Below are 13,621 nucleotides of genomic sequence, written 5' to 3' on the forward strand. Positions count from 1 at the left end.
CCTGGTCATTTCTCTGTCACAGAAAAAAAATAAGCCCTTTCAAAGCCCTGGTCTGAAGGAAGAGCTAACATCAAACAGCCTCAGAATAACCAGGAGATTAAAGCCTGACGCTATTCAACTTCCTGCCTTGTAACTAACTAATCTCCTTAGAGATGGAAGACGACGAGGAGCCGCCATTGTATCAGAAAAGCTTTCCAGATCAGAGGCAGCAGCAGCGTGGTATATTAAAAGGAGCACAGGACCAGGAGTAAGAGGACTTGTACTGTTGTCCCTCCTAGGTCAGTCCCCAGAATCCTGTGCAGCCCACACATATCCCCTCTCTAGAGGTTAACTCGATGGCCATCCCCCCACACTGCTCCCCTGCTCAGCACACCTGAGAGTAGCCTTTGCCACAGTGAGCGCAGAAGAAAGGCTCTCTGGCAGAGGAAGAACTCAGCACCATTTCAAAGGCTCCTTGCAGCCAGCTCCTCCTGACCACTCATGAGGCCAAGAGCACCTCTAACATTTGCGTGACTCTCGACTGTTCCCTAGACTCTATCTTTAACTACTAGTTTCTAAGCACTCCCCGGTCCTGCCAGCTCCCGGGTCTGGCTCTCCTATTGTTCCATTCCCAGCCTAGCCTTGGCAGTCCCTGGTCCTGGCCTCAGATATCTGCCATAATTCAAGGGCCTGGCATGGCAACAGTACTTTAACTAGAAACCTAAAAGTATTTTGGAAAAATGACTGAGCAAATATGAGAGGGTAAAGCCACTTCCACAAACCAGTAATTTGGTGAAACTTAGGAGAAACTTTGCAGAAAGTTTTAATACCGCTCCTGCCCACCCCCCCCTCCAAAAAAGTCAGATCTGTTTATCAGTCAGTCTTACATTCATAATCAGCTTGTGAAACTGGGGATATTATTAATATTTAAACTAAAAAATGAAGTATCTGCAAATATTCACCTTGCAGTACCCTCAAATACTCAGTACATCACAAAAAGTAAACTACAATATTATAATGTACTCAAAACCACCCAAAAGGTACTGATCTACGCAGTGAAAAAATACTGATGAGTTGTAAAAGCAAATATATCATCAAAACCTAGGGACTAATATTCTAAGGTAATGTACTATTGAAACAGAACCATAAGAATAATTATATTCTGCTATATATGTATGTATATATATATACACACACACACACACTTTTTTCTTTTTCTTTTTTTTTTGGAGACAGAGTCTGGCTGTGTCATCGAGGCTGAAGTGCAGTGGCATGATCTTATGATCTTGGCTCACTGCAAACTCTGCCTGCTGGGCTCAAGCCACCCTCCCATCTCAGCCTCCAAGTAGCTGGGACTGCAGACATGTGCCACCACACCCAGCTAATTTTTGGTGTGTTTTTGTAGAGATGGAGTTTTGGCATGTTGCTCAAGCTGGTTTCAAACTCCTGAGCTCAAGCAATCCACTCGCCTCAGCCTCCCAAAGTGTTGGGATTACAGGTGTGAGCCACCGTGCCCAGCCCTATATATTTTACAGTTAAAATATCCTGACCTGTCTGTCTCCTCTCCATCCCCCAACTGAATTCTATGCAAAGTCATAATCTTTTTTTTTTTTTTTTAGACAGAGTCTCTGTTGCCTAGGCTGGAGTGCAGTGGTACGATCTCGGCTCACTGCAACTGCCGCCTCCTGGATTAAAACAATTCTCCTGCCTCATAGCTGGGTTTACAGGCATCTGCCACCATGTCTGGCTAATTTTTTGTATTTTTAGTAGCAACAGGGTTTCACCATGTTGGCCAGGCTGGTCTTGAACTCCTGACCTCAGGTGATCCACCTTTGTTGGCCTCCCAAAGTGCTGGGATTACAGGCATGAGCCACCACGCCTGGCCTTCATAATCTTCTTTCTGTTTGTTGTTTCTCAAAAAACAGGCAATCACTTGAACAATAATACGAAGATTGCAAATATTCACCAAGCAGAATTTAGCACAAGGAATTTAGCACAATGGATGCCTGTTGAGTGATAAATAGATGAATAAACGAATGAATGAATGAATGAATGAGCAGACGAATGAAAATTCAACTCCTGTGATTGCTGCTGAAAAAAATTCAGAACCAGAATCTGATCTATTTTTTTTTTTTAACATCTGGTAGTTCAGAAGACTTGCCTCAGTGTAAGGTGGCATTTAAATAATAGTCCAGAGCTATTTTCAAAGTGAACAGAAACATATGATTCAGGTTCATTTTAAAAGTCAGACTGGTTTGACCAGGTTGGCTCTTTTCTTCCCGTGCACTTGACTCCTGCGCTCTTGGCGCTGGAAGTGATTAAGAGGTGTGAACCATCCCACTGGAGCTGCTGTTTGTTCACAGTGATGACCCTGGAGCCCGCCAGGCTGTTTCTCTAGGCAACCAAACTTACAAAGAACTCAAGGAGGCAAACTCTTGATTACATTGTAATGTTTTCAGAAGCAACATAAGGCTTCTCTTGAAAATGTCTTTGTGCTCTATTTTTTCTTTTTTATTAAAACTTAAAAGTCAGTGGCTCCAAGAAGAAACAATGGAGAGCCTACCTCCCACCTTACTAGAGTCATTTATGGACCCAAGAAAGAAAGGCAGGGAGGCGGCATTCTGAGCATGTATTCATTTTATTAGACGCCCTGAACCAAGGAAGAGCCAGATCCGTGAGAATAGTGGGCCACATAGTGCCCACTTTTCCCCAGTTCCCCCAATTCCTCAGTTTCCTGCTTTGTTTATGCCTTCTATGTCATGAACGATTAGATTTCACCTCTAATACTTTTTTCCCACAGCATCAAATGTGTCTTGTTTTGTTTTCACTTTTTTTTCCTTCAGATTCAACGGTTTCTATCAATATACTGATAAAAACCACAACACAAACACTAGCTGTATAAGTAAATATACAGTTAAGATTTTACCTTAAAACAGTATACCATCTAAATTGTCCAAGGAGCACATTTTGGCTTCAAGTAGATTAACATTACCACATTGTCCCCATAGCAGAGGGAGGGGTAGAAACTCTTAGCCCATTAGAGCTGGTTTGGAATTGCACCTCTAGGACTGACTGACTGTGTGATCTTAGGTGTTATTTAATTACTGTGTGCCTTTGTTTCTTCATCAATAAAATAAAGATAATACCTATGTGAAAGGGCTAATAAGTATTAAATGAGTAATGTAAAGGAGGAGCAGAGAGCAATACTGGTACATGACAGGCATTTAATTAATACTACTAACACACTACTGTCAGTCAACTACAGACTTTGAAAAATATCAAGTCCTAAGCAAATATAAGACACTATTAATGACCATATGCTTGGGTTGGGGAGCAAGCAGTGTAAAGAGTTGCCATTCTGAATTTTGAAACATACACACAATAATAACATCGAGCTATGCAAATAGATCAATGAAACACAATAGTCCAGCAATAATCCAAAAAGAAAAGTATTTTCAAGAAATATTTGTTGGAACAGATGAAAATCAGTATGAGGAAACATAAATTGTGATCCCTCTTTTATTCCGTATACAAAAATTAATTCAAGATGGATCATACACCTAAATATACATCCAAGAACTGTGAAGCATCCAGAAGAAAACATAGAATATCTTTACAACCTTGAGGTAGACAAAAGTTTTATAGACTAGATACAAAAAACACTAACCAAAAAAAAAAAAAAAAATGCCAGACTGCAGTAAAATTAAAAATTGAATGGCCGGGCGCAGTGGCTTATGGCCAGATATGGTGGCTCATCCCTATAATACCAGCACTTTGGGAGGCCAAGGTGGGAGGATGGCTTGAGGCCAGGAATTCCAGACCAGCCTTGGCAACATAGCAAAACCCCATCTCTACAAAACATTTAAAAATTAGCAGAGTGTGATGGTGCACATCTGTAGCCCCAGCTACTCAGGAGGCTGAGGTGGGAGGATTACTTGAGCCCAGGAGTTCGAGACTGCAGAGAGCAATGATGGCTCCACTGTATTCCAGCCTGGGTGACAGAGGGAGATGCCATCTCAAAAAATATACATATATGTATATAAATGTAAAAAATTTGTTCATTAAAAAGCACTATTAAGAAAATGAACAGACAAACCACAGAGTAGGAAAGGTAATTGCATACATAAACCCAATTTTAAAATTATATCTAGAATATATAATGAGCACAGTGGCTCACACCTCTAATCCCAGCTTTTTGGGAGGCCAAGGCAGGAAGATTGCTTAAGGGCAGGAGTTCAACACCAACCTGGGCAACATAACGAGACCCTGTCTCATTTTAAAAAACAAAACCAACAACAAAAAAATCCAGAATATATAATAAAGTCCTACACATTACCAATAAGAAGGCAAACAATAAAAAATGGACAAAAGACTTGAATAGACACTTCACAAAATAAGAAATATTATTGACCAGCCGGGCATGGTGGCTCACATCTGTAATCCCAGCACTTTGGGAGGCCAAGGAGGGCGGATCACAAGGTCAGGAGATGGAGACCATCCTGGCTAACACGGTGAAACCCCGTCTCTACTGAAAGCATAAAAAAAAATTAGCCGGGCGTGGTGGCGGGCACCTGTAGTCCCAGCTACTTGGGAGGCTGAGGCAGGAGAATGGTGTGAACCCTGGAGGTGGAACTTGCAGTGAGCTGAGATCATGCCTCTGCACTCCAGCCTAGGACCCAGAGCGAGACTCCATCTCAAAAACAAAAAAAAAAAAGGAAATATGATTGACCAAGAAAGCAGATGTAAAAGTGCACAGCAATATTCTCAGGGAGTTGCAAATTAAAACCTCCGTGATACACCATTTCACACCCCCTAGAATGGCTAAACCATAAAAGACTGACAACACTTCCTGTGGTCAAAGATGTAGAATACTTGAATCTCTCATACATTCTAGTAGGAATGCAAAATGTTACAACCACTTTGGAGAACTGTTTGGAATTTTCTTATGTTGGTAGACTTACACTGATACTATGAACTAGCAATTTCACGCTTAGATGTTGAAATGAAAATATATGCCCCACTCCAGAGAACCTTATTTATAGTAGACAAATATTAATCAATCAAAATGTCTATCACCAAGAGATAAACAGAAGAATGGATAAATTGTGATACATTCATATGATGGAATATTACTCACAAAAGAGCAAATTACTGATACACATACCAATGTGGCTGAATCTCAAAAACATCATGTTAAGGGGAAGACTACATACCATCCAATTTCATCTATATGAAATCCAAGAACAGGCAAAACCAGTCTACAGCGATAGAATTCAGAAAGCCAGTTGTTTTGTTGGGGATAGGAAATGTGGAAGGCTAAAAAGGAGCACAAGGGAACCTTCTGGAATAATGGAAATGTTCTATATCTTGTTTCAGATCGTGGTCACATTAATGTATACAATTGTCAAAAATTGAGTGACTGAGTGCAATATAGTTGTCATCAAATTGAGTGGCCGGGTACAGTGGCTCATGCCAATAATCCCAGCACTTTGGGAGGTCGAAGGCTGGTCAGGAGTTCGAGACCTACCTGGCCAACAAGGGGAAACCCCCACCTCTACTAAAAATACAAAAATTAGCCAGTCATGGTGGCATGCACCTGTAATCCCAGCTACTTGGGAGGCTGAAGCAAGCGAATCACCGGAACCCGGGAGGGAGGCAGAGGTTGCAGTGTGCCAAGATCGTGCCACTGCACTCTGGGCCTGGGCAGCAGAGCAAGACTCTGTCTCAAAAAAAAAAAAAAAAAACATCAAATTGAGCACGAAAGATCTGTAAGTGGTAATATATGTTAATTATGCCTTAATAGAACATATGCACACACAAGACCAGGTGACTCCATCTCTGCCCTCAAAAAGTTTACAATAGAGTTGAGGATAATAGATATTGCCCCATTAAGATTATTAGGGAAACTAAATTATAAGGTATTTGTGGAGTCTCATTCGTTCAAACAGCATGTGGCATGACACACAACAAAATGTCTCCCATGAAGCCTGTAAACTTCATAATTGGGATGAGGCTTTTAATGCATAAAGGACCTCTTTTGGCCTGCCTTCCTACCACTTCCAGTGGAGCTAGCAGGCGGCTGTGAAAGGGGCTGTTCTCCTCTAGCAAAAGAGCCCTGGGTTACTAAGTTCTTCCTCCTTGCCTCTTTCACCTTCACTGTTTATTGTTTTGTCTTGTGTATCTGCTGCTGCCAGCCCAAGGCAGGCCCCTGTCCTCTCTGCACTGTGCCCCCAGGGATTAGGCCTCACTCATCACTCCGTAATGTTTTCATTACTGATCCTAGAGCCGCCACAATATGACTCATAAAAGAGCAACCCTCCCCAACACTCACATTCTTGATCCTGAAGCCAGAAAGCAAAAATCCAAATTATTTTTTTCCTCTCTGTTTTATTTTTATGTTCGCTTTCAGTGTCTGTATCCTAGAGCCATCATGCTTTTTAATTTGTGATGTTCCAATTGATAGTGATATTGGCCGAAACTTAAAAATCAGTCAACAGAAACCATTCCTGGCTCCCTGGGACAATGGATGGAGGGAAGTGTCCTGACACAGTTCAGAAAAACTCAGTGGGGTGCATGGAGGGAGAAGCCAAGAACAAGTCCTTTATGTGGGGCATTGTTTCCATTTCTAAACCATTCTATCGTGTGTCCTCTTTTCACTCACAAATGGAATATTGTTCCCTTTCTTTCTGCCAGCGGACCCAAAGAGGAGTAGAGAGGGGAGTTTAAGGAGTAGAGCAGGAAAAGAGTATACAAAATGGCTCGGTTTTTTTGTTTTTTGTTTTTAGTTAAACTCATAGAAACTAGAGAGGGAAAAAGTCCCATTCAGTTACATTGTTCCTCCCTCATTTAGAACAGATTAAGTAGCATGGAGCAGGTGGAGATAGCCTGCAAGGGACGAACTAACACTTACAGTTCCGCCTACCCTTTTGCTTCTGTGCTTCCTATTCAGTAAAAACACAGTACACGTGATTAAAGGTAGAAAATAACCTAATTGACAATCCTCTGGAAACATCACTCAGTGTTTGCACAGGTGCTATTGCCATTTCACCCCTAATTCCTTAAAATCAGTGGGGCCTTCCCACTTGGAGATGAAATTTCCTTCTTGCTTTCCATATTGCAGTCTTTTAGAGAAGGAACCCTTCCAGCTTTTTAGCCATCTGACTTCCAAAACATCCACATCCTACTCATGTTTCAGCATCTAGATCAAGTATCACCTCGTTCACGAATCCCCTGAGCACCTCTCTTTTCCACACCCCTTGGAAGTTCTCTTGCTTCCCTTTCTCACTGTACCTGTGCTCTTCTCTCTTATAGCACTCAGCATTTTTCACTTTGTCAGTCTCCTTTTCTTCCTGCAATTCTTAGCTGAAGAGTTCAGCTGACTTTCTAGAGAAATAATTGTCATCTCCTCTAGCAGACTGCCTGGAGGAGCAGTGTGATTTCATCACACTTTATGTGAATTTCCATAAAGCAATGATTTCCTGTATTGTAGACACTCATTAGCTCCCCTGTCTCTGGGCTCCAGGAAGGCAGAAATGATGTCTCTACCTGTTTGATTACCCAGCATGTACCCTTACATATCATATACAACACATACTACATACACATGTTCATTGAATTTAGCTATGTTGAGGTCACTGTGAATCTTCTTTGTATTGTTATTATTAGTTATGGAAGTGGAGAAGTAAGAAACAATTCTGCAATGAGTACACAAATGAGAAAGTATAAAGAAAGTAGCAGTGGACAACTCATTTGAGCAACTTGATTATTAAAAAAGAAATAGAGGCCAGGTGCAATAGCTCACACCTGTAATCCCAGCACTTTGTGAGACTAAGGTAGATGGATCCCTTGAGCCCAGGAGTCTGAGACCAGCCTGGGCAACATGGCAAAACCCTGTCTCTACTAAAAATAAAAAAATAAAATGAGCCAGGTGTGGTGGCATGCGCCCGTGGTCCCAGCTACTGAGGAGGCTGAAGTGGGAGGATCGCTTGACCCTGGAGGCAGAGGTAGAGGTTGCAGTAAGCTGAGATGGCACTCCGGCCTGGGTGACAGAGCCAGACCTTGTCTCAAAAAAAAAAAAAAAAAGAGTTTGAGACCAACCTGGGCAACATAGCAAGACCTCATCTCTACAAAAAATAAAAATAAAACAGCTAGGCATGGTGGGATATGCCTCTAGTCCCATCTACTAGGGATGTTGAGGCAGGAGGATCGCTTGAGCCTGGAAGATGGAGGCTGCAGTATGCCGTGATGGTGCCACTGCACAACAACCTGGGCAACAGAGAGAGAGATCCTGTCTCAAAAAAATAAAAAATAAAAAAATACACAGACTATTGGTGGCCCAGTGAAAGATGTCTTTCTCCCCATTTAACCAAGTCTGGGTGCTACCACGTGCCAAATGACTTGCCTTTGATGCTGTTGACAGATCAGTACATCCCCTCACTGTAAGCATATATTAGAAGTGACAGATATTAAGCAAATGCCAATTATTTAATAAACTTGATAAATACTACAAATAAAAAGTTTCAATGCTAAGAGAGCATATGAGACCTAGCCAGAGGGATCAGAGAAATTCTCTCTGAAGAATTAAAGGATATTAAGGAATTACCTAGGCTAGGTGGTGGCAGGAGCCTTCCAAGTAGAGAGAAGTATATGCTGAAGGCCCTGAAGCAGTAGAAAATGGGGCATTTGAGAAACTGGGAGGATGGCAGAGTAGGTGGCACAGCACAAAAAGGGGAATAACACAACAGGGTGAGGATAGAGAGGTGGGTAGACCTGACCTCAGGGAGCACTTTGTAAGTCATGTTAAGGAGTTTGGAAATGCAATTGGTTTTTTTAATTTTTTTTTTTTTTTTGAGACGGGGTCTCACTATGTTGCTCAGGCTGGTCTCAAACTCCTGAGCTCAAGCAAGCTGCATGCCTTGGGCCCCCAAAGTGCTAAGATTACAGGTGTGAGCCACTGCACCTGGCCAGCCACTGATGGTTTTAAACAGATTAGATTTGCACTTCAAAAAGACACTCTGCTTGTAGAGTGGAGAGTGGATTGTTGGGTGGAAAGGGGTGGGGTGCAGTCGTCAAGATCAGATGCTGGAAGACTAGTTAGAATATTGCAGAAATTGAGAATGAAGGTGAATGTGGCTTGGTGTAGCATTGGAGATGGAGAGAAGATGGATTTGGAGAGCTTTAGGGAGAAGGACAGACAGGACCAGATCATGGACATGATATGGGAATGGAGGGAGAAGCAGAGTCACCAAAGGGCTACTGAGTGGACAGGATGCTGTTGACTAAAACAGAAACAGAAGAGAACCTCCTTCTCCAGCCAGGAAGTGCATAAGGGCCAGCATGAAAATCTCCCGTCAGTTGAGCCCTCACCACACAGTGAGAACACAGCCCTCTCAGGCAGCAACACTCTCAGTAGCATGGTCCGTGGTAATGAAAAGATCAGGCGGTTTTGGCTCATACACGTGTACTCGTGTGCTATCTGACAGGGTTTTAGTATTTCCTTCCGTCTTTCCCTAGCTGATATCTCACTCAGACAACAGGAACAAACAGAACTTTGTGATTTTATTTCTTTCTTTCTTTATTTTGAGCTTCCAACAATCCTTTTTATATAATCTTCAACAATAACTGGCCTTTGAGTGTCTGGGCACAGGCTGTACGCTGTGCTGGGAGACACTGATCTTCTGTGGTGAGACAGAAAGATAAGCCTATAGATGAAGCATTAGGCAGCTATCACAGCGATGGCAGTGCATTTGCCCTTCTGCTTCTCTGTTCCCCATTGCAAGTGCCCAACCTCCGGATTTGCCTGGGCTGTCTTAATCCCACTTCACCTACTGTAGCTTTTTATTCTTGGTGATGGGCTTACACCTAACACAGCATAGAAGAGACACACCACTGACTTCTGTTTTCTTTACGAGGACAAGGCAGGGATTCAAAATTCAAAAGAAGCAGCAGTTCGGATTCTAGTTCTAAGGAGGACGTTTTCCTGCTGCATGAAGTCAGATGGTAGACACTTCGCCAGCCCCACCTAAGAAATCGGCACATCCCTCAACCCCATGCTTAAGGCTGCAGGAAGTTCGTACAGGGTCCTCTGGGTGCCCCAAACCAACACTTGGCCATAGAATTCCTAGGGCAGATTGTAGAGAGGAATCTAATGACCTGTTTTCTAGTCTTAGTTCGGGCACTAATTGGTCAAGTGATTTTGTACAAGTGACTCACCTCATCTTTCCAAAAATGAGATGGAATGGAGTAGAATGTCTCATCTCATAGTTCAGTTTAGCCTTCAGTATCTTGGCAGAGTCAAAATTACATCCAGATTAATAAGCTGCCGTTGAGGGTCTTGTTTTTTGAGTCATCTTTTGCTTTCCAACTGAATTTCCTAGACAGATAATTTATTGCTATTTTCATCATGCAGAGTTTACGAAGGGTGAGATGAAAAGGTAGGAAAGGCATAATACCCAGGTGATAAAATAATCTATACAACAAATCCCCATGACACATATTTACCCCTATGTAACAAACCAGCACAGCATGCACAAGTTCCCCTGACCTTAACATAAAAAGTTTTTTTTTTTTTAGTGTTTAAAAAGGCAGGAATGTGGTTGGGCGCAGTGTCTCACACGTGTAATCCTAGCACTTCGGGAGGCTGAGGCGGGTGGACTGCTTGAGGTCAGGAGTTCGAGACCAGCCTGGCCAATATGGTGAAACCCCATCTCTACCAATAATACAAAAATTAGCCGGGCGTGGTGGCACACGCCTATAGTCCCAACTACTCAGGAGGCTGAGGCAGAAGAATCGCTTGAACCTGGGAGGCAGAGGTTGCAGTGAGCCGAGATCACACCACTGCACTCCAGCCTGGTGACACAGCGAGACTCTGTCTCAAAAACAAATAAAAGGCAGGAATGTCTGCTTATAGTTTATTCCATCTCTCTTAATAAGGTCAGGGCTCATGGGGCTGTCTTGTTTACCACAGTACAGTGTCTGTCACATAGTAGGCACTCAGTAAGTACTTGTTGAATGGACAAGTGAATGTTCAGAACAGATTGTCCTATATGGAGAATAGGAGGCTCTCCTCCAATAAGGGCAAGGTGAGGGCTTAATGAAAACTGAAATTTCAGCAAGGAGAGGAAAATTCTTTATTTTCATGGAGAACCTACATTCCTGGACCACAAAGAAACAATTCTAGTTGCAGAACAGGAAGCACTGTCTTGGTATAGAGCTACATGAGCCTCAAACGGCAGCCTAAAGCAAACAATGTGTTGCAATTATGTGAAACCTTCATGAACATCAGTTTTTCTGGTTAAAATAGTACTAATATTGTTTTCATACTAAAGCAAAAATGTATATGTTATGAAGAAGAATGCAAAGTTAGCATGGCTTTGAAAAGTAAGAAGTGAGTCAGGGCGCGGTGGCTCATGCTCATAATCCCAGCATTTTGGGAGACTGAGGAGGGTGGATCACTTGAGATCAGGAGTTTGAGACCAGCCTGGCCAACATGGCGAAACCCCGTTCCTACTAAAAACACACACACAAAAATTAGCCGGGCATGGTGGTACATGCCTGTAATCCCAGCTACTTGGTAAGCTGAGGCACGAGAATCGCTTGAACCCAGGAGGCGGGAGTTGCAGTAAGCCGGGATCATGCCACTGCACTCCAGCCTGAGTGAGACTGTCTCAAAAAAAAAAAAAAAAAGTGAGACTTACAGATTTTGTGGAATAGCACAGTGGCGACAACAGTGTGCCACTAGAGAGGCCAGGCGTCTACTCTCATCAATACGGGATCTGACTTTGGAAAAGTTACTTTACCTGTGGCCTCAGTTTCCTTACTTGTGAGAAGGGGATCCAACTAAGTGGTCTCTAATACCTCTTCCAATCTTAGAAGACTCTGATGCTCATTCCCCAGGAAATGACAAAAACCATTCTTATCGAGTTGTAGCTTCTGACATATTTTGTCATTGCTCTGACCTCCTCTGGCCTTAGCAGTGACGTTTACTAACTACAGAGGAAGGTAGGAAATCTCTAACAGCAGATCCTGTAAGATACTGCATTTTCCATTCCCACTCCCCCTGCCCTCTTCCCTCTCTCTCTCTCTTTCTCTGTGATATTATATACAACACATTAAAAAATTATATTATAAAAATGTATTTTATACAGAAATAAATGCTTCCAATGAACCCAGCTAACTCTGGCTATCAGTTTGCCTGAAACCCCTTTTCTCCCATCATGCGCATAGTTCTGGGAATATCTGTCTGCCCTCCTTGCCTCTCCTTCCACACTGTTCACTCACCATTTGATTGCTTTCTGTCTGTCTTGCACTCTTACCACTCTGCAGAAGGTCTTCACTTCCTTTTGCTAAATGCAAACAGTACAATCCTGTGACTTCTGGTGCATTCCTCATTCTCCAACTTCTCCCAGCAATCCTCTCTATAGAGCATATACGAATTAGGCATGGCATATGTTTTTGTGGAATTGAATTTCTGAATGTGTTATTTTATACTTAGTGTTACTGTTACTGAAAAGTAACCCTACTCCGCTTACTAGAAAGCTTTCTCTTCAGAAGAGATAACCCCCTTTAGCCGAATTGCACTTAGGATAAAGCAAAAATAGCTGAAATAAAGCAAACTACTTCCTCCCCTACCAAAGAAAAACCCTCTAAGGATGATAAACTTCCACAAATTCAGCTAATAGCTTCTTTGTGTCTCAGTATCTGTCTCCCCCTGACCAATCCTAACCACACTTCAAGGCCTATCTCAAGTATCTTTTTTTTTTTTTAATGAGATAGGGTCTTGTTTTGTTGTCCAGGCTGGAGTGCAGTGGCGCAATTGTGGCTCACTGCAGCCTCAACTTCCCGGGCTCAAGCAGTTCTCCTATGTCACCCTCCCTAGTAGCTGGGACATTTCTTTCCTCTTTCTTTCTTGCTTTCTTGCTTTCTCTTCTCTCTCTCTTTCTTTCTCCTTCCTTCCATCCTTCCCTCCCTCCCTCTCTCTCTCTCTCTCCTTCCTTCCTTCCTTCCTTCTTTCTTTCTTTCTTTCTTTTCTTCTCTCTCTCTCTCTCTCTCTCTTTCTTTCTATTTTAGAGATGGGGGTCTCACTATGGCGCTCAGGCTGATCTCAAACTCTGGGCTCAAGCAATCCACCTGCCTCAGCTTCCCAAAGTGCTGGTATTACCGGTGTGAACTGCACACCTGTAATTGAAATTCTTTTTTTTTTTTTTTTGAGACAGAGTTTCACTCTTGTTGCCCAGGCTGGAGTGCAATGGCATGATCTGGGCTCACTACAACCTCCACCTCCCAGATTCAAGTGATTCTCCTACCTCAGCCTCCCAAGTAGCCAGGATTACAGGTGTGTACCGGCACACCCGGCTAAGTTTTTTGTATTTTTTGTAGAGACGGTGTTTCTCTGTGTTGGTTGGGCAGGTCTCAAACTCCCAACCTCAGGTGATCTGCCTGCCTCAGCCCCACAAAGTGCTGGGATTACAGGCGTGAGCCACTGCGCCTGGTCTCTATAATTGGAATTCTTGACCACTGCTATTGAAAATATTGTCTCCATGCACTCTGAGAGCTAAATGTTCTTATGACTCTTTTTTTGTGCATATCTCTCATAGAGTATTACAGATATTTACAATCCTACTCAAAAATAAACTCCTTGAAG

Source organism: Macaca mulatta, chromosome 8 (assembly GCF_049350105.2).
Source record: "Macaca mulatta isolate MMU2019108-1 chromosome 8, T2T-MMU8v2.0, whole genome shotgun sequence".
Taxonomy (NCBI): domain Eukaryota; kingdom Metazoa; phylum Chordata; class Mammalia; order Primates; family Cercopithecidae; genus Macaca; species Macaca mulatta.